Source organism: Procambarus clarkii, chromosome 55, assembly GCF_040958095.1.
Source record: "Procambarus clarkii isolate CNS0578487 chromosome 55, FALCON_Pclarkii_2.0, whole genome shotgun sequence".
NCBI lineage: Eukaryota > Metazoa > Arthropoda > Malacostraca > Decapoda > Cambaridae > Procambarus > Procambarus clarkii.
The window spans coordinates 27164043-27185848 of NC_091204.1; positions in this window are offsets into that span (position 1 = coordinate 27164043).

Genomic DNA, 21806 nt, shown 5'->3' on the forward strand with positions numbered 1-21806 from the left:
ATTCCATCTGGGCCTATAACCTTTGTCACATCCAACTCTAGTAAACACTTCCTTACTTCCCCGCTGGTAATCTCAAACTCTTCCAGTGGTTCCTGGTTAGCTATTCCCTCTCTTACCTCTGGAATTTCTTCTTGCTCTTCTTGTGTGTGTGTGTGTGTGTGTGTGTGTGTGTGTGTGTGTGTGTGTGTGTGTGTGTGTGTGTGTGTGTGTGTGTGTGTGTGTGTGTGTGTGACTTGGTCATCATGGGTGAACATGATCACTACACATGGTCATCATGGGTGTACATGATCACTACACATGGTCATCATGGGTGTACATGATCACTACACATGGTCATCATGGGTGTACATGATCACTACACATGGTCATCATGGGTGTACATGATCACTACACATGGTCATCATGGGTGTACATGATCACTACACATGGTCATCATGGGTGTACATGATCACTACACATGGTCATCATGGGGTGTACATGATCACTACACATGTTCATCATGGGTGTACATGGTCACTACACATGGTCATCATGGGTGTACATGATCACTACACATGGTCATCATGGGTGTACATGATCACTACACATGGTCATCATGGGTGTACATGATCACTACACATGGTCGTCATGAGTACACATGATCACTACACATGGTCACCAACATTGCACATCACCACCGCACACAATCATTAGTGTACAACCAAAGTACACACAATCACTTAGTGTTCATCATAACACAAAACAGTTATCAGCTAATCATCCGTACACTCGATCATCATCAGTGTACCTTATGAAAGCAGGTAATACCCATGAGTGTAAATCATCATTGCACTCAATCATCTTAAGTGCTCATCATCACTACACATTGCCATCATGAGTATCCATCATTACTACTCACACAACATTCGTCACTACACAGTAGTCAGACCAATCCTGGAGTATGCAGCTCCAGCCTGGAGTTCATACCTAGTTAAACACAAGACAAAGTTAGAGAAGATTCAGCGGTATGCCTCCAGACTCGTCATGGAACTGAGAGGATGAGCTACGAGGAAAGACTAAAGGTGCTGAACCTCACGTCCCTGGAAAACAGAAGAGTAAGGGGAGACATGATAACCACCTACAAAATTCTCGGGGGAATTGACAGGGTGGACAAAGACAAACTCTTCAGCACGGATGGGACACGAACAAGAGGACACAGGTGGAAACTTAGTACCTAGATGAGTCAAAGAGACGTTAGAAAGAATTTTTTCAGTGTCAGAGTACTTAATAAATGGAATGTACTAGGAAGTGATGTGGTGGAGGCTGACTCCATACACAGTTTCAAATATAAATATGATAGAGCCCAATAGGCTCAGGAATCTGTACACCTGTTGATTGACAGTTGAGAGGCGGGACCAAAGAGACAAAGCTCAACCCACGCAAGCATAACTAGGCGAGTAACAATTATTGTACCCAACAATCACCGACCGTCCACGTGATTGACTTACCAATCCTTCCCACCGCCCTATCCTAAATCATTATATCCTCCTATCCCTTCCAAGTGCTATAAAGTCGTATAGTATGAAACTACTTTGTACTTCTGATAATTACCTAACCAATACCCAATATTATACAGAACATTCCTACCTAACTATAAAATCATGATCTAGGATATTAGGCACTCCTTCCCCCACCATAATACATCTACTTTTGTGTAGAAACAACTTAGTTTCCCTTTGCCCTCGTAAATATATAATTACTTCATCTGAGAGAAGCAAAATGAAGCAGCAGCAGCAGCAGCAAGAGGATGGGACCGGGTTTACGAGTCAGTCCAACTGCACCTCTTGGATAACTTCCAAGGACCTGCTTCAAATGCTTCGTATAACATTAGGACTCGAAGAGATTAATGATAGATTTACCTGGAAAAGCTCTCAAACGGAAATAGATAAACTAGAAGTATAAAAATAAGAAAAAATAAGGGAAGTCATGGAGTCTGAGATGGAAAAAAGATATGGAGACGAAGCACGGAGTAGGAAGAGAGATGAGAATAGGCAACAGAGGGAGGACGAACGGAAGAGGAAGAGAGAAGAGAATAAGCAACAGTGGGAGGAAGAACGGAAGAGGAAGAGAGAAGAGAATAAGCAACAGAGGGAGGAAGAACGGAAGAGGAAGAGAGAAGAGAATAAGCAACAGAGGGAGGAAGAACGGAAGAGGAAGAGAGAAGAGAATAAGAAACAGAGGGAGGAAGAACGGAAGAGGAAGAGAGAAGAAAATAAGCAACAGAGGGAGGAAGAGCGGAAGAGGAAGAGAGAAGAGAATAAGCAACAGAGGGAGGAAGAACGGAAGAGGAAGAGAGGAGAGAATAAGCAACAGTGGGAGGAAGAACGGAAGAGGAAGAGAGAAGAGAATAAGCAACAGAGGGAGGAAGAACGGAAGAGGAAGAGAGAAGAGAATAAGCAACAGAGGGAGGAAGAACGGAAGAGGAAGAGAGAAGAAAATAAGCAACAGAGGGAGGAAGAACGGAAGAGGAAGAGAGAAGAGAATAAGCAACAGTGGGAGGAAGAACGGAAGAGGAAGAGAGAAGAAAATAAGCAACAGAGGGAGGAAGAACGGGAGAGGAAGAGAGAAGAGAATAGGCAACAGAGGGAGGACGAACGGAAGAGGAAGAGAGAAGAGAATAAGCAACAGTGGGAGGAAGAACGGAAGAGGAAGAGAGAAGAGAATAAGCAACGGAGGGAGGACGAACGGAGGAGGAAAAAGGAAGAAAAAAAGGGACAGGAGGCATTGAGAGGCAAAAAAGAAGAGAAAAACTAAAGATTATTTTTTAAGTTTAACTTCCAACGAAAGTGGAAGTTATGAGAGTGGTGACTGGTTGGTGATGGGGGGGGGGGACTGTCTCAGTGGGGGGCGGGGTGTGTGTGTGTGTGTACTCACCTATTTGTACTCACCTATTTGTGCTTGCGGGGGTTGAGCTTTGGCTCTTTGGTCCCGCCTCTCAACTGTCAATCAACTGGTGTACAGATTCCTGAGCCTGCTGGGCTCTATCATATCTACATTTAAAACTGTGTATGGAGTCAGCCTCCACCACATCACTGCCTAATGCATTCCATCCGTTAACTACTCTGACACTAAAAAAGTTCCTTCTAACGTCTCTGTGGCTCATGTGAGTACTCAGTTTCAACCTGTGTCCCCTTGTTCGCGTCCCACCAATGTTGAATAGTTTATCCTTGTTTACCCGGTCGATTCCTCTGAGGATTTTGTAGGTTGTGATCATGTCTCCCCTTACTCTTCTGTCTTCCAGTGTCGTAAGGTGCATTTCCCGCAGCCTTTCCTCGTAACTCATGCCTCTTAGTTCTGGGACTAGTCTAGTGGCATACCTTTGGACTTTTTCCAGCTTCGTCTTGTGCTTGACAAGGTACGGGCTCCATGCTGGGGCCGCATACTCCAGGATTGGTCTTACATATGTGGTGTACAAGATTCTGAATGATTCCTTACACAGGTTCCTGAACGCTGTTCTGATGTTAGCCAGCCTCGCATATGCCGCAGACGTTATTCTTTTTATGTGGGCTTCAGGAGACAGGTTTGGTGTGATATCAACTCCTAGATCTTTCTCTCTGTTCGTTTCATTAAGTACTTCATCTCCTATTCTGTATCCTGTGTTTGGCCTCCTATTTCCACCACCTAGTTTCATTACTTTGCATTTACTCTGGTTGAACTTCAACAGCCATTTGTTGGACCATTCACTCAGTCTGTCTAGGTCATCTTGTAGCCTCCTACTATCGTCCTCAGTTTCAATCCTCCTCATAATTTTTGCATCATCGGCAAACATTGAGAGAAACGATTCTATACCCTCTGGAAGATCATTTACATATATCAGAAACAGTATAGGTCCAAGGACTGACCCCTGCGGTACTCCACTCGTAACGTCTCGCCAATCTGAGACCTCACCCCTCACACTGACTCGTTGTCTCCTGTTACTTAGGTACTCCTGTATCCAACGGAGTACCTTCCCTTTCACTCCAGCCTGCATCTCCAGTTTTTTCACTAGCCTCTTGTGTGGCACTGTGTCAAAGGCATCCCACATCAAGCTCCACCTGTACAGAATGATCATAAGGCCTAGCTTGGAATACCCCTACGTTCCCCTGAACCTCACCAACAAATCCAACATGTTGAAGATTCAACGAGTACAAAACAAAGCACTTCGCTTTGCAGAGGGCCTGACTCTGAGGGACAGGGTAAGAACTGACCTGATCCATGAGACGCTCAACATGAAGCCAATGAACATTAGGCTCAGCTACCTGGCCAGAAGACAGCTGTACCGTATGAAGAACATGTATGTCCCAGACCCAGAAGATCCCTTCGTAGCAGAAAACACCACCAGCGACTACGAGATCCACGAACCACCACACAGAACCAGAAGAATCACTCTCCAACAAAAAGTGATCAGACATATCCATGATGAGGCCTTCCCAAGCCCTCAGATACTAAGCGGTCTGCCAGACGATCCAGATGAGTGGCCCATCCCGGACCCAATCTACACCAAATGAAGAATAAAGAAAGAAAGAAAAAAAAATAAATAAATAAATAAAAAAAAAAAAAATAATAATAATAATAAAAAAAAAAAAAAAAAAAAATTATATAAATAAATAAAACACCTACAAAAAAAATATAAAAACAAAAAACCATTTGTCGTGGCGTCAGAAGTGTAACTACCCTGATGTTTCTAAGATTAGCCTCCTTCAGCCAACTCCATCGGCTCTAGTGCTTTAGGACACCAACAAGGTCACAAACACTAGCCCCCCCAGCCAATGTACTGACAACCCAACATAACACATACGCAAACAAACAACACATACAAAAATGTCAACCCATGGTGGACAGGCCACCGAACTTTCAAACCTCCTCTCTCTCTACACCCGCATCCTCTTCCTGAATTTCATCTCCCCATCCCTCTACCTCCCTCATCCTTTCCATTCCCTATGGACATCAAAGCAAAGGCTTTCTGACAATCCAAAAATATGCAGTCTGCCCACCCTTCTCTTTCTTGCCTTATTTTTGTTGCCTGGTCGTAGAATTCAAGTAACCCTGTGAGGCAGGACCTGCCATCCCTGAATCCATGTTGATGCTGTGTTACAAAGTTCTTTCGCTCCAGATGTTCCACTAGCTTTCTTCGCACAATCTTCTCCATCAACTTGCATGGTATGCAGGTTAGGGACACTGGTCTGTAATTCAGTGCCTCCTGTCTATCCCCTTTCTTGTATATCGGGACTATGTTAGCTGCTTTCCAAATTTCTGGCAGTTCCCCTGTTGCCAGTGATTTGTTATACACCATGGAGAGCGGGAGGCACAGTTCTTCTGCTCCTTCCTTTAGTATCCAAGGGGAGATTCCATCTGGACCTATAGCCTTTGTCACATCCAATTCTAGTAAACACTTCCTTACTTCCCCGCTGGTAATCTCAAACTCTTCCAGTGGTTCCTGGTTAGCTATTCCCTCTCTTATCTCTGGGATTTCACCTTGCTCCAAGGTGAAGACCTCCTGGAATTTCTTATTCAGTTCCTCACACACTTCCTTGTCGTTTGTAGTGAATCCTTCTGCCCCTAACCTTAATTTCATAACCTGTTCCTTTACTGTTGTTTTTCTCCTGATGTGGCTATGCAGCAATTTAGGCTGAGTCTTTGCCTTGCTTGCGATGTCATTTTCGTATTGTCTTTCTGACTCTCTTCTCATCCTAACATATTCATTCCTGGCATTCTGGTATCTTTCTCTGCTCTCCAGTGTCCTGTTATTCCTATAGTTTCTCCATGCCCTTTTACTTTGCTGCTTAGCTATCCTACATCTCTGATTAAACCATGGGTTTCTCATCTTCATTTCACTGTTTTCCTTTTGGACTGGGACAAACTTGTTTGCTGCATCCTTGCATTTTTGCGTGATGTATTCCATCATATCTTGGGCCGTCTTTTCCTTGAGCTCTGTTTCCCATGCTATATCTGCTAGGCATTTTCTTATCTCCTCATAGTTTTCCTTTCGGTATGCTAACCTTTTGGTTTCGGTATCCCTTCTCGAGTTCAATAACCCTTCTTCAATCAGGTACTCAAACACCAATACACTGTGGTCGCTCATTCCTACTGGGTCCTCAAAACTGATTTCTCTTATGTCAGAGTCGTTCAGGGTGAAAACCAGGTCGAGTCTCGCTGGTTCGTCGTTTCCTCTCATCCTTGTGGGTTCACTGACATGCTGGGTTAAGAAGTTTCTAGTCGCCACCTCCAGTAGTTTGGCTCTCCACGTATCCTCGCCTCCATGCGGTTCCTTGTTCTCCCAATCAATCCTGCCGTGATTGAAGTCCCCCATGATGACCAGGTGGGATCTATTTCTACAGGCAGAAGAGGCTGCCCTCTCAATTATAGTGTTAACTGCCATGTTGTTGCTTTCGTACTCTTGACTGGGTCTTTTGTCATTTGGTGGAGGATTATATATTACTGCTACTACTATCCTTGGTCCTCCCATTGTCATGGTGCCTGCTATGTAGTCTCTGAAACCCTCACAGCCCGGGATAGCCATCTCCTTAAAACTCTATTCCTTTCTCATGAGTAGGGCCACTCCTCCTCCTCCCCTACCTTCCCTCTCTTTCCTTATTATTGTGTACTCCTGGGGAAACACGGCATTCGTTATGATTCCAGAGAGTTTTGTTTCAGTGAGTCCAATTACATCTGGGTTCACTTCTTGTGTTCTTTCCCTTAGTTCACTTGCCTTGCTTGTGATCCCATCTATGTTCGAGTACATTGCCCTGAAACTAACTCTCTTCTGCTTCTCCTCTGGGGAGGACCTGTGGGGTCTGGGGTGAGCGGGAGCTGGGAGGATCTGGTATGGGGAGACTGGTGGAGGAGGAAGGGCTTGGGGGGGTAGGGGGGAGGGGGAGGGTAGGGGGAGCGGGTGAGGGGGGGAGGGGGAGTGTGTGTGTGTGTGTGTGTGTGTGTGTGTGTGTGTGTGTGTGTGTGTGTGTGTGTGTGTGTGTGTGTGTGTGTGTGTGTGTGTACTCACCTATTTGTACTCGGCTGTTTGTGTCTGCAGGATCAAGTATTGACTCTAGGATCCCGCCTTTCGAGAGAGTTATCAGGGGAAAGCGCCAAGCCATTACGACTATATAGCATTGGGAAGGTGTCAGGATAAGGATTTGGGATGGGACGGGGCAGGGGAAGGAATGGTGCCCAACCACTTGTGGACGGTCGGGGATTGAACGCCGACCTGCATGAAGCGAGACCGGTGTTCTACCGTCCAGCCTTTCGAGCCATCGGTTGTTTACAGCAATGACTTCGGTCCTGTTTCCCTATCATAACTAGTTTTAAAATTATGAAGAGAGTTTGCTTCCACAACCTGTTCCTTAAGTGCATTCCATTTTCTCACTATCACGCTAAAAGAAAACCTCCTAACATCTCTGTGACTCATCTGAGTTTCCAGCTTCCACCCATGTCCCCTCGTTCTGTTACTATTCCGTGTGAACATTTCGTCTATTCCCAATGAGTTACGACAGGATCGAGGGAGGAACCTGTCATGTGGGGAGGAACCTGTCATGTGGGGAGGAACCTGTCATGTGGGTAGGAACCTGTCATGTGGGTAGGAACCTGTCATGTGGGGAGGAACCTGTCATGTGGGTAGGAACCTGTCATGTGGGGAGGAACCTGTCATGTGGGTACGAAAGCTCACACATAATTTTCAAGGTTGAAAACTGCTAACAGTTCATCAAAATCCGTCTGTATAAGATACTGGTTTAGGTCACCAACAGTTATAATGTGGTTACAATCGTGCTGCATTAGCAGGGAGTCTTGGTTGTCCATCAGGAAGGTTGTGTGGTAATGGGGAAGGTTGTGAGGTAGTGAAAAGGTTGTGGGGTAGTAGGGACGGTTGTGAGGGTAGTAGGGAAGGTTGTGAGGTAGTAGGGAAGGTTGTGAGGTAGTGAAAAGGTTGTGAGGTAGTAGGGAAGGTTGTGAGGTAGTAGGGAAGGTTGTGGGGTAGTAGGGAATGTTGTGAGGTAGTAGGGAAGGTTGTGGGGTAGTAGGGAAGGTTGTGAGGGTAGTAGGGAAGGTTGTGAGGTAGTAGGGAAGGTTGTGAGGTAGTAGGGAAGGTTGTGAGGTAGTAGGGAAGGTTGTGAGGTAGTAGGGAAGGTTGTGAGGTAGTAGGGAAGGTTGTGAGGTAGTAGCGAAATTTGTGAGGAAGTAGGGAAGGTTGTGGGGTAGTAGGGAATGTTGTGAGGTAGTAGGGAAGGTTGTGAGGTAGTAGGGAATGTTGTGAGGTAGTAGGGAAGGTTGTGAGGTAGTAGGGAAGGTTGTGAGGTAGTAGGGAAGGTTGTGAGGTAGTAGGGAAGGTTGTGAGGGTAGTAGGGAAGGTTGTGAGGGTAGTAGGGAATGTTGTGAGGTAGTAGGGAAGGTTGTGAGGTAGTAGGGAAGGTTGTGGGGTAGTAGGGAAGGTTGTGAGGGTAGTAGGGAAGGTTGTGAGGTAGTAGGGAAGGTTGTGAGGGTAGTAGGGAAGGTTGTGGGGTAGTAGGGAAGGTTGTGAGGGTAGTAGGGAAGGTTGTGAGGTAGTAGGGAAGGTTGTCAGGTAGTAGGGAAGGTTGTGAGGTAGTAGGGAAGGTTGTGAGGGTAGTAGGGAAGGTTGTGAGGTAGTAGGGAAGGTTGTGGGGTAGTAGGGACGGTTGTGAGGTAGTAGGGAAGGTTGTGAGGTAGTAGGGAAGGTTGTGAGGGTAGTAGGGAAGGTTATGAGGTAGTAGGGAATGTTGTGAGGTAGTAGGGAAGGTTGTGAGGTAGTAGGGAATATTGTGAGGTAGTAGGGAAGGTTGTGAGGTAGTAGGGAAGGTTGTGAGGTAGTAGGGAAGGTTGTGAGGTAGTAGGGAAGGTTGTGAGGGTAGTAGGGAATGTTGTGAGGTAGTAGGGAAGGTTGTGAGGTAGTAGGGAAGGTTGTGAGGGTAGTAGGGAAGGTTGTGAGGGTAGTAGGGAAGGTTGTGAGGGTAGTAGGGAATGTTGTGAGGGTAGTAGGGAAGGTTGTGGGGTAGTAGGGAAGGTTGTGAGGGTAGTAGGGAAGGTTGTGAGGTAGTAGGGAATGTTGTGAGGGTAGTAGGGAAGGTTGTGAGGTAGTAGGGAAGGTTGTGAGGGTAGTAGGGAATGTTGTGAGGTAGTAGGGAAGGTTGTGGGGTAGTAGGGAAGGTTGTGAGGTAGTAGGGAAGGTTGTGAGGTAGTAGGGAAGGTTGTGAGGTAGTAGGGAAGGTTGTGAGGGTAGTAGGGAAGGTTGTGAGGGTAGTAGGGAATGTTGTGAGGTAGTAGGGAAGGTTGTGGGGTAGTAGGGAAGGTTGTGAGGTAGTAGGGAAGGTTGTGAGGTAGTAGGGAAGGTCGTGAGGGTAGTAGGGAAGGTTGTGAGGTAGTAGGGAAGGTTGTGAGGGTAGTAGGGAAGGTTGTGAGGTAGTAGGGACGGTTGTGAGGTAGTAGGGAAGGTTGTGAGGTAGTAGGGAAGGTTGTGAGGGTAGTAGGGAAGGTTGTGAGGTAGTAGGGAAGGTTGTGAGGGTAGTAGGGAAGGTTGTGAGGTAGTAGGGACGGTTGTGAGGTAGTAGGGAAGGTTGTGAGGTAGTAGGGAAGGTTGTGAGGGTAGTAGGGAAGGTTGTGAGGTAGTAGGGAAGGTTGTGAGGGTAGTAGGGAAGGTTGTGATGTAGTAGGGAAGGTTGTGAGGGTAGTAGGGAAGGTTGTGAGGTAGTAGGGAAGGTTGTGAGGTAGTAGGGAATGTTGTGAGGTAGTAGGGAAGGTTGTAAGGTAGTAGGGAAGGTTGTGAGGTAGTAGGGAATGTTGTGAGGTAGTAGGGAAGGTTGTGAGGTAGTAGGGAAGGTTGTGAGGGTAGTAGGGAAGGTTGTGAGGTAGTAGGGAAGGTTGTGAGGTAGTAGGGAAGGTTGTGAGGGTAGTAGGGAAGGTTGTGAGGTAGTAGGAACGGTTGTGAGGTAGTAGGGAAGGTTGTGAGGTAGTAGGGAAGGTTGTGAGGTAGTAGGGAAGGTTGTGAGGTAGTAGGGAATGTTGTGAGGAAGTAGGGAATGTTGTGAGGTAGTAGGGAAGGTTGTGAGGTAGTAGGGATGGTTGTGAGGTAGTAGGGACGGTTGTGAGGTAATAGGGAAGGTTGTGAGGTAGTAGGGAAGGTTGTGAGGTAGTAGGGAAGGTTATGAGGGTAGTAGGGAAGGTTGTGAGGTAGTAGGGAAGGTTGTGAGGGTAGTAGGGAAGGTTGTGAGGTAGTAGGGAAGGTTGTGAGGTAGTAGGGAATGTTGTGAGGTAGTAGGGAAGGTTGTGAGGTAGTAGGGAAGGTTGTGAGGTAGTAGGGAAGGTTGTGAGGTAGTAGGGAAGGTTGTGAGGTAGTAGGGAAGGTTGTGAGGTAGTAGGGAAGGTTATGAGGTAGTAGGGAATGTTGTGAGGTAGTAGGGAATGTTGTGAGGTAGTAGGGAATGTTGTGAGGGTAATAGGGACGGTTGTGGGGTAGTAGGGACGGTTGTGAGGTAGTAGGGAAGGTTGTGAGGTAGTAGGGAAGGTTGTGAGGTAGTAGGGACGGTTGTGGGGTAGTAGGGACGGTTGTGAGGTAGTAGGGAAGGTTGTGAGGTAGTAGGGACGGTTGTGGGGTAGTAGGGACGGTTGTGAGGTAGTAGGGAAGGTTGTGAGGTAGTAGGGACGGTTGTGGGGTAGTAGGGACGGTTGTGAGGTAGTAGGGAAGGTTGTGAGGTAGTAAGGAAGGTTGTGAGGTAGTAGGGACGGTTGTGAGGTAGTTGGGACGGATGTGAGGTAGTAGGGAATGTTGTGAGGTAGTAGGGAAGGTTGTGAGGTAGTAAGGAAGGTTGTGAGGTAGTAGGGACGGTTGTGAGGTAGTAGGGAAGGTTGTGAGGTAGTAGGGAAGGTTGTGAGGGTAGTAGGGAATGTTGTGAGGTAATAGGGAAGGTTGTGAGGGTAGTAGGGAAGGTTGTGAGGGTAGTAGGGAAGGTTGTGAGGGTAGTAGGGACGGTTGTGAGGTGGTAGGGAAGGTTGTGAGGTAGTAGGGAAGGTTGTGAGGTAGTAGGTGTTACCTATCGTTCGTTACGGCTCGTGACCCTACAGCAGCCAAGCTTTAGTTACGTCTAGGGATACCACTGCTGCTCTCTTAAGCGGGTCACCAGTATAACCCCATGAATGATAACAGGCTAAGACTTAAAAGTATTTCTCCCTTAGGACTGAAGAATTATACATATAACTTATAATATATATATTCAAAACAGTATAATATAAAAACACAGATGGTAAAGTTAACTTATACAACAAACCAAAAAAGTATTGTCATTACACTTAATATAACATAATAAAATATGGCACAACATGAATGTTACAGACTTAACTCTACAAAGGTGTGAGCTCCCTTGGCCCGTATCAGCTACTGAACTCTCGCTCTGTCGCTTCCCATAATCCTCTCCTCCTCTGCCTCATTCAGGATGAGGGATGGAAACTAAAGATTTTTTAATATTTAAAACTAATTGAACAACCACTTGTTCTCAAAACACATAAGAATGCAAATTACATATAATAGTTACTTGCAAAATATATAAGAACAATGCCACCTGCTTAATTACAGTAAATAAATAATTATATAAACTAAATAAAAGTGACATCTGGAACTCCCAAAACTGAACAGGTCCAACTTCCCGAATCTAACAGGTATTAGACGTGTGCAAAGCAACCGCGCTCCTGTCTCCACTGACGCTGCCACACCACACGATAATTTACAAAAACACAATGTGTGTACATATACAGGCAATGATATAATGGAACAAAACAAGTTATTTTAAATTTATATACGTATTCAGCTAGGAGTACGTAACACTTCCACCTCCAAGAAAAAAAATGCAATAGATTGAAGATCAATGGCATTTTTTCAAAGTAAAATGTATGACACTTGAGATTTATGGTATTAATTACACCAAACATGTGAAAGTAATAAGAACACATTTCTGGACAAAAATGAAAACACTCCAAATATAGTCTTACAGGAAACTCAGAAATTTCAGTCTTATGACTATGTTCTACATATGTGTCACTGGAGTATGCAAATTTATCTCTCCAAGGTACTATCTCATTTATTTCACTTTGTTTCAGATCATATTTCACACTCCTATCTACATTATTATCATTAGCATAAATAGAATTGTCAATAAAGGTAGCTGCTTTCACACAGTTATCATGGCAATTTAGCTTTTCACTTGTTTCTACTATTTCTCTAAGATCAGTTCCGTATTTCCATGTGATCCCTTTTCCACATGGTGAATTTTTCCAAGACAGCCTCCATTTTCCATTACTCCCTTTTTCTGGAGCTGAACTGCTTAATTGTAGCTGACTGGATGTTGAGTAGATTTGGGACTTCTCCTGGGTATGCTCTGACACAGACATCTGCTCTTCATCACTCTTGATCCTCTGTGGAACACATACTCTCGCCCAATGTATACTAAAATTAGAGAAATTAGCATTAAACCTCACAATTATGCATAAGACTTTCCCATTCATAGAACCTTCCGAAACACAAGACACCGACTTAGCAAACCGTTGACCTTCAAACCAAGAAATACAACCCAAGATAAGTGCAAAGACTACCTGATCGAACTCACTCAGATGATCCATAAGGAACACAGAAATCAATTGCCTCATAACTCTGTCATAACGATCAGTGAAAGAAAACAGGCATATGTCTAGGCACCATACCTCAATCATAACTCTCAAGACAAGTTCACACCTCCTGATGGTGAACTTGAACACAACACACACGTTCATCAACCGTCTAGTCTTCCAAGAGACTAAATAAAACATGCCGAAAACTTTACAACCCTCACCATCACTTCCCAAGTGGTTTACGTCTGATGACAACCAATCAACCAAGAGGTTTAAGGGTCTTAACATCTTGAAAATGCACAGCAGATTACCTGAGAAACGCCCAAGGACAATCTGAAACCTTCACAATGATTAACACTAGGTAGGATAACCTTATCCCCCAACTTGAAATACACACCTGGAGCCTCAAACATCTGCTCCCCAGTATGATTTAATCCTTCACCCACAATATGACTCTGAAAGTCAACTCCAATATGACTCTGAAAGTCAACACCACACTTGAGTGGAACATACACTTTTATCACTCGTGCATCAAAATTAATTGGATCTGAATATAGAGACACTGCTCTAGCATAACTCACCACTTCCTCAGAACTACTGGTTGCACAACCTACTTGAGTAAACTCTCTCTGCTCAACCACAAGGCTTGACAAAGATGTCCCACAGTCCATTACTTCACAAGAAAATGGCTCCTGCAGAATAAAAGTAGATTTCAACATCCTACACACACTCTGACTCAATGTACACAATGAGAAATACTTACTCCACATGGAATAAGAATCACAACCCACAAATCTCCGCAACTTAGATCCAAATGCTACTGTACCAATCTTAATGATTTTACCAAAATTTCCTCCCATGACTTCTGGAGCTGCTCGGAGTACTGTCTGCTCACAATCAATAATATCACTACCAAGCTGGGTCACATCCTCACAGACAACTGAAGAGGGAGGCTCAATGGGTCTCCATCTACTCAACAGAAGCTGATCCTCTGGCTGCTTTCCCACACTCTCCAAAACTGGATCTACAGTACAGACTGTCTCCTTGCTTCTCTCTGAAATCTTAGGGTCAGTTCTACTCAATGCACTTAAATTAAGGGAATCTGAAACGAGCGGGCAAGTAACAGGTAGTTTGACCTCCTCCCCTATTATATCACCTTGACTTGACTAGGGTGAGGCGGGGCCTCTACAACAGATTTACTCTCGGCAACTGATTCTAAACTTGGAGTGAGCGGGAATACTTCTGCCAACCCGACATCTTGTCCTAAACCATTCACTTGGCTGGAATACAGAGTCGTGGCTTTTAAGTTTCTCTCAACTCCTGGCACAACGTTCGTAGTGAGCGGGCAAGACAATGGTACATGGACATCCTTTCCCAATTTATTGGAATAAAGCAGAGTCATAGTATCAGGCTTACTCTCAACAACTAAATCGGCCACACAGGAATCTGGAACAACCACATCCCACTTCTCCACTGAAGGGGTACTGGTTACTGGAACAAATGCTTGAGTAACAACATCAGAACTGACAACTGGATTTATAATAGTACTGACATCAGCACAGGTAGAATGGACAAAACCATCTTCTACAACAGGTTCATTCATAGAACTAACTTCAGCACAGGCAGAATAAACATGGTCTGCAACTGGCTGTTTACACAAACGGGGATCAATCTCACCCACAACATGATTTATGGCCACATCATTACCCAATATAACATCCACACCTGGGATGGGCAACTGTGTACTAACACCCACAGTGCATAAACTTGGTGTAATGGTGGATCTCAAATTAATGTCTATTTGAGGTACAGTTTTACATCCTGCAACACTCTGAAGAACAACAAACTTTCCAGTCTCTCTCTTTTCAACATCAGAAAGAATACTGGATGAAATTATGGTTTGGGAAGCACCTGTATCACGAAGAATAACCACTGGCTTCCACTTCCCATTAATACACAAAACTTCACCTGAAGACATATATGGTGAATACTGTTTCACCCAATTGGGGTTTACAGTTACATGTTTATTAGTAAGTTTATTTTGCACACCTCTGCAATAAATGAGACCAGTTGGTCGTAACTCAGGGTGCAATATAAAACAGGAATTAATTCCATGGCCTTTTATCTTACAATGGGAACAGGACCTTACAGTGGACACACTGGTAGAACCAACTGTTGGTTTAGAAATAACCTTATTATTATTTGACATTCCTGACAATGAAGTAGCAGGATTAGGTTTTGTAAGAGAAGAGCTCATGGGAGTAACTGGAGCACTAGGACTGGATGGATTCTGATAAGGAGTTCGGTGAGCATTATAATTTACTCTACGACTAGACTTAGGTGAAGTGGCTGTAAACTGGGCCTTAGTCAACAACTCATGCTCATCCGCGAGCTTTGACAGCTCATAAATGTCTGTTACATTCTTTTGTTCTGCCATAAAAGTAGACAACTTGTCTGGGAGACATGACAATACTTCTTCCATGATAAGAAGATTCTTTAGAGCATCAAAGTCAGTGACTGAAAGTGACTTTAACCATCTGTTGCAAAAAATCGTCTTCTGACGAGTAAAATCTGCTATTGTCTGATCACTTACCCTCCTTAGGTTCCTAAACTTTTGCCTGTGTGCCTCTGGATTTAATTGATATGCATTTAAGATGCTTTTCTTTACAAATTCATAATCAAAGCTATGAGCGTCAGGTAGGGATGTAAAAACCTCCTGACTACGCCCCTTAAATTGAGACTGCATAATGGCTACCCACTGATCCCTTGGCCAGTTCATACTGATGGCAATTTTATAAAAATGTGCAAAGAAAACCTCAGGATCCTCCTCATTGAACTTGGGCAACTCTATATACTTATTCATCCTTATGGGATTATTATCACTATTTGTTGAAACATTACTAGTATTTCCATGTCCAGCTGCCATACGCTGTGTTTCAAGCCTGAAGTTAGTGTCAGCCATTTGCTGTTGAATCTCTAATTGCCTAGTTTGTTCCTCGGCTTGTTGCTTCTAGTTGCAACTGTGCCATAACCTCTAAACGTCTAGTCTCAAGCTCCCTTTGCTGAGCTTCAGCCTCTAATATTTGCTGTCTCTGTTGAGCTTCAATCTCTCTTTGACGAGCTTCAGCCTCTAATATTTTCTGTTCCTTTTGAGCTTCAAGCTCTAATTGGCGAGCTTCTAACTCAAGACGCTTTAACGTCATCTGATCACTCGACTCCTCTCTTAACTCCTCTAGAATTTCTTCCTCTAACTCTCCATTCTCAACAAAATGTGTCACAATGACTTTCAATATTTGGGCTTTAACCATTCTATTGTTGGCGGTCAAATCCAACTGATTTGCCATTTGTATTAACTCAGTCTTTTTAAGGCTCTGAATCCCTTCAAAGTCTGGGTGAGCCACCAACGATGCAACTTTCTCCTCCATCGTTACTAACACTTGGCACTTGATTCACAACAATAATTAAAACAATGGCACTGCACTACACTTCACTGTAAAATTGTCACCACACTGAAAATTCGCTTGGCCTCACTGCACAAACAATATATAGGATGACTTACCTCAAAATCGTGAAACGTTGTTACTTGACACACAGGAAGGCTTGCTTGGCACATGGAATAGTTCTTAAGAAAAACACAGACACTTAACACACTGGTACCTAGGAAGGCAAGGTTAGATTAGCATAGTTAAGGTTAAGTGGGAACAATATTTCCCGGACGGGCCCCCATAACTCTTTGTTACCTATCGTTCGTTACGGCTCGTGACCCTACAGCAGCCAAGCTTTAGTTACGTCTAGGGATACCACTGCTGCTCTCTTAAGCGGGTCACCAGTATAACCCCATGAATGATAACAGGCTAAGACTTAAAAGTATTTCTCCCTTAGGACTGAAGAATTATACATATAACTTATAATATATATATTCAAACAGTATAATATAAAAACACAGATGGTAAAGTTAACTTATACAACAAACCAAAAAAGTATTGTCATTACACTTCATATAACATAATAAAATATGGCACAACATGAATGTTACAGAGTTAACTCTACAAAGGTGTGAGCTCCCTTGGCCCGTATCAGCTACTGAACTCTCGCTCTGTCGCTACCCATAATCCTCTCCTCCTCTGCCTCATTCAGGATGAGGGATGGAAACTAAAGATTTTTTAATATTTAAAACTAATTGAACAACCACTTGTTCTCAAAACACATAAGAATGCAAATTACATATAATAGTTACTTGCAAAATATATAAGAACAATGCCACCTGCTTAATTACAGTAAATAAATAATTAAATAAACTAAATAAAAGTGACATCTGGAACTCCCAAAACTGAACAGGTCCAACTTCCCGAATCTAACAGGTATTAGACGTGTGCAAAGCAACCGCGCTCCTGTCTCCACTGACGCTGCCACACCACACGATAATTTACAAAAACACAATGTGTGTACATATACAGGCAATGATATAATGGAAAAAAACAAATTATTTTAAATTTATATACGTATTCAGCTAGGAGTACGTAACAGTAGGGACGGTTGTGAGGTAGTAGGGACGGTTGTGAGGTAGTAGGGAATGTTGTGAGGTAGTAGGGAAGGTTGTGAGGGTAGTAGGGAAGGTTGTGTGGTAGTAGGGAAGGTTGTGTGGTAGTAGGGAAGGTTGTGAGGTAGTAGGGAAGGTTGTGAGGGTAGTAGGGAAGGTTGTGATGTAGTAGGGAAGGTTGTGAGGTAGTAGGGAAGGTTGTCAGGTAGTAGGGAATGTTGTGAGGTAGTAGGGAAGGTTGTGGGGGTAGTAGGGAAGGTTGTGAGGTTGTAGGGAAGGTAGTGAGGTAGTAGGGAATGTTGTGAGGTAGTAGGGAAGGTTGTGAGGTAGTAGGGAAGGTTGTGAGGTAGTAGGGAAGGTTGTCAGGTAGTAGGGAAGGTTGTGAGGTAGTAGGGAATGTTGTGAGGTAGTAGGGAAGGTTGTGAGGTAGTAGGGAAGGTTGTGAGGTAGTAGGGAATGTTGTGAGGTAGTAGGGAAGGTTGTGAGGTAGTAGGGAAGGTTGTGAGGTAGTAGGGAAGGCTGTCAGGTAGTAGGGAAGGTTGTGAAGTAGTAGGGAAGGTTGTGAGGTAGTAGGGAAGGTTGTGAGGTAGTAGGGAATGTTGTGAGGTAGTAGGGAAGGTTGTGAGGTAGTAGGGAAGGTTGTCAGGTAGTAGGAAAGGTTGTGAGGTAGTAGGGAAGGTTGTGAGGGTAGTAGGGACGGTTGTGAGGGTAGTAGGGAAGGTTGTGAGGGTAGTAGGGACGGTTGTGAGGTAGTAGGGAAGGTTGTGAGGTAGTAGGGAAGGTTGTGGGGTAATGGCTCACATCACTGCCTAATGCATTCCACCTGTTAACTTCTCTGACACTGAAAAAGTTCCTTCAAACGTCTCTGTGGCTCATGTGGGTACTCAGTTTCCACCTGTGTCCCCTTGTTCGCGTCCCACCAGTGTTGAATAGTTTATCCTTGTCTACCCGATCGATTCCCCTGGGGATTTTGTAGGTTGTGATCATGTCTCCCCTTACTCTTCTATCTTCCAGTGTCGTAAAGTACATTTCCCGCAGCCTTTCCTCGTAACTCATGCCTCTTAGTTCTGGGACTAGTCTAGTGGTATACCTTTGAACTTTTTCCAGCTTCGTCTTGTGCTTGACAAGATACGGGCTCCATGCTGGGGCCGCATACTCCAGGATTGGTTTTACATATGTGGTATACAAGATTGTGAATGATTCCTTACACAGGTTCCTGAAGGCTGTTCTGATGTTAGCCAGCCTCGCATATGCCGCAGAAGTTATTCTTTTTATGTGGGCTTCAGGAGACAGGTTTGGTGTGATATCAACTCCTAGATCTTTCTCTCTGTCCGTTTCATTAAGTACTTCATCTCCTATTCTGTATCCTGTGTCAGACCTCCTGTTTCCACCGCCTAGTTTCATTATTTTGCCTTTACTCGGGTTGAACTTTAACAGCCATTTGTTGGACTATTCACTCAGTCTGTCTAGGTCATCTTGTAGCTTCTTACTATCATCATCTGTTTCAATCCTCCTCACAATTTTTGCATCATCAACAAACATTGAGAGAAACGAGTCTATATCCTCTGGGAGATCATTTACATATATCAGAAACAGTATAGGTTCAAGGACTGACCCCTGCAGGACTCCACTTGTAACGTCTCGCCAATCTGAGACCTCAGTCCTCACATTGACTCGTTGTCTCCTGTTGCTTAGGTACTCCTTTATCCAATGGAGTACCTTCCCTTTCACTCCAGCTTGCATCTCCAGCTTTTTCACTAGCCTCTTGTGTGGTACTGTATCAAAGGCTTTCTGGCAATCCAAAAATATACAGTCTGCCCATCCTTTTCTTTCTTGCCTGATTTTTGTTGCCTGGTCGTAGAATTCAAGTAACTCTGTGAGGCAGGACTTGCCATCCCTGAACCCATGTTGATGTTGTGTTACAAAGTTCTTTCACTCCAGATGTTCCACTAGCTTTCTTCGCACAATCTTCTCCATCAGCTTGCATGGTATGCAGGTTAGGGACACTGGCCTGTAGTTCAGTGCCTCCTGTCTATCTCCTTTTTTTATATCGGGACTACGTTAGCTGCTTTCCAAATTTCTGGCAGTTCCCCTGTTGTCAGTGATTTGTTATACACTATGGAGAGTGGCAGGCACAGTTCTTCTGCTCCTTCCTTTAGTATCCAAGGGGAGATTCCATCTGGGCCTATAGCCTTTGTCACATTCAACTCTAGTAAACACTTCCTTACTTCCCCGCTGGTAATCTCAAACTCTTCCAGTGGTTCCTGGTTAGCTATTCCTTCTCTTATCTCTGGAATTTCTCCTTGCTCTTCTTATGTATGTATGTGTGTGTGTGTGTGTGTGTGTGTGTGTGTGTGTGTGTGTGTGTGTGTGTGTGTGTGTGTGTGTGTGTGTGTGTGTGTGTGTGTGTGTTTGTACTCACCTAGTTGTATTCACCTAGTTGTGTCTGCAGGATCGAGCATTGACTCTTGGATCCCGCCTTTCGAGCATCGGTTGTTAACAGCAATGACTTCTGTCCCATTTCCCTCTCATACCTGGTTTTAAAATTATGAATAGTATTTGCTTCCACAACCTGCTCCTGAAGTGCATTCCATTTTCCCACTACTCTCACGCTAAAAGAAAACTTCCTAACATCTCTGTGACTCATCTAAGTTTCAAGCTTCCATCCATGTCCCCTCGTTCTGTTACTATTCCGTGTGAACATTCCGTCTATGTTCACTCTGTCAAACCCTCTGAGTATTTTATACGTTCTTATCATGTCCCCCCTCTCCCTTCTTCTTTCTAGTGTCGTAAGGCACAGTTCCCTCAGGCGCTCCTCATACCCCATCTCTCGTAGCTCTGGGACGAGTCTCGTTGAACACCTCTGAACCTTTTCCAGTTTCATTATATGCTTCTTCAGATGGGACCTCCATGACGAGGCGGCATACTCTAAGACTGGCCTCACGTAGGCAGTGTAAAGCGCCATAAATGCCTCCTTACTTAGGTTTCTGAATGATGTTCTAACTTTTGCCAGTGTAGAGTACGCTGCTGTCGTTATCCTATTTATATGTGCCTCAGGAGATAGATTAGGTGTTACGTCCACACCCAGGTCTCTCTCACGCGTCGTTACAGGTAGGCTGTTCCCCTTCATTGTGTACTGTCCCTTTGGTCTCCTATCTCCTAGTCCCATTTCCATAACTTTACATTTGCTCGTGTTGAATTCCAGTAGCCATTTCTCTGACCATCTCTGCAACCTGTTCAGGTCCTCTTGGACGATCCTGCAATCCTCATCTGTCACAACTCTTCTCATTAATTTTGCGTCATCCGCAAACATCGACATGTAGGACTCTACGCCTGTAAACATGTCGTTAACATATACAAGAAATAGAATTGGTCCCAGCACCGATCCTTGTGGTACTCCACTTGTTACTGTTCGGCAGTCCGACTTCTCGCCCCTTACCGTAACTCTTTGGCTCCTTCCTGTTAGGTAGTTCCTTATCCATGCTAGGACCTTTCCCCCCACCCCCGCCTGCCTCTCGAGCTTGAACAGCAGTCTCATGTGCGGTACTGTATCAAAGGCTTTTTGGCAGTCCAGAAATATGCAGTCTGCCCAACCATTTTTGTCCTGTCTTATCCTCGTTATTTTATCATAGAATTCCAGAAGGTTTGTTAGGCACGATTTCCCTGTCCAGAACCCATGTTGATGTTTGTTCACAAACCTAATGTTCTCCAGGTGCTCAACCAGTCGTAGCCTAATTATTCTTTCCAGTATTTTACAGGGGATGCTTGTCAGTGATACAGGTCTATAGTTAAGTGCCTCCTCCCTATCACCTTTCTGTGTGTGTGTGTGTGTGTGTGTGTGTGTGTGTGTGTGTGTGTGTGTGTGTGTGTGTGTGTGTGTGACATGGTCATCATGGGTGTACATGATCACTACACTTGGTCATCATGAGTATCCATCATTACTACTCATGTTCATTATGAGGGTATGTCATCAGTATACATGATCATAATGAGAGTATAACATTAGTATACATGATCATAATGAGAGTATATCATCAGTATACATGGTCATAATGAGAGTATAACATCAGTATACATGATCATAATGAGAGTATAACATCAGTATACATGATCATAATGAGAGTATAACATCAGTATACATGATCATAATGAGAGTATAACATCAGTATACATGATCATAATGAGAGTATAACATCAGTATACATGATCATAATGAGAGTATAACATCAGTATACATGATCATAATGAGAGTATAACATCAGTATACATGATCATAATGAGAGTATAACATCAGTATACATGATCATAATGAGAGTATAACATCAGTATACATGATCATAATGAGAGTATAACATCAGTATACATGATCATAATGAGAGTATAACATCAGTATACATGATCATAATGAGAGTATAACATCAGTATACATGATCATAATGAGAGTATAACATCAGTATACATGATCATAATGAGAGTATAACATCAGTATACATGATCATAATGAGAGTATAACATCAGTATACATGATTATAATGAGAGTATAACATCAGTATACATGATCATAATGAGAGTATAACATCAGTATACATGATCATAATGAGAGTATAACATCAGTATACATGATCATAATGAGAGTATAACATCA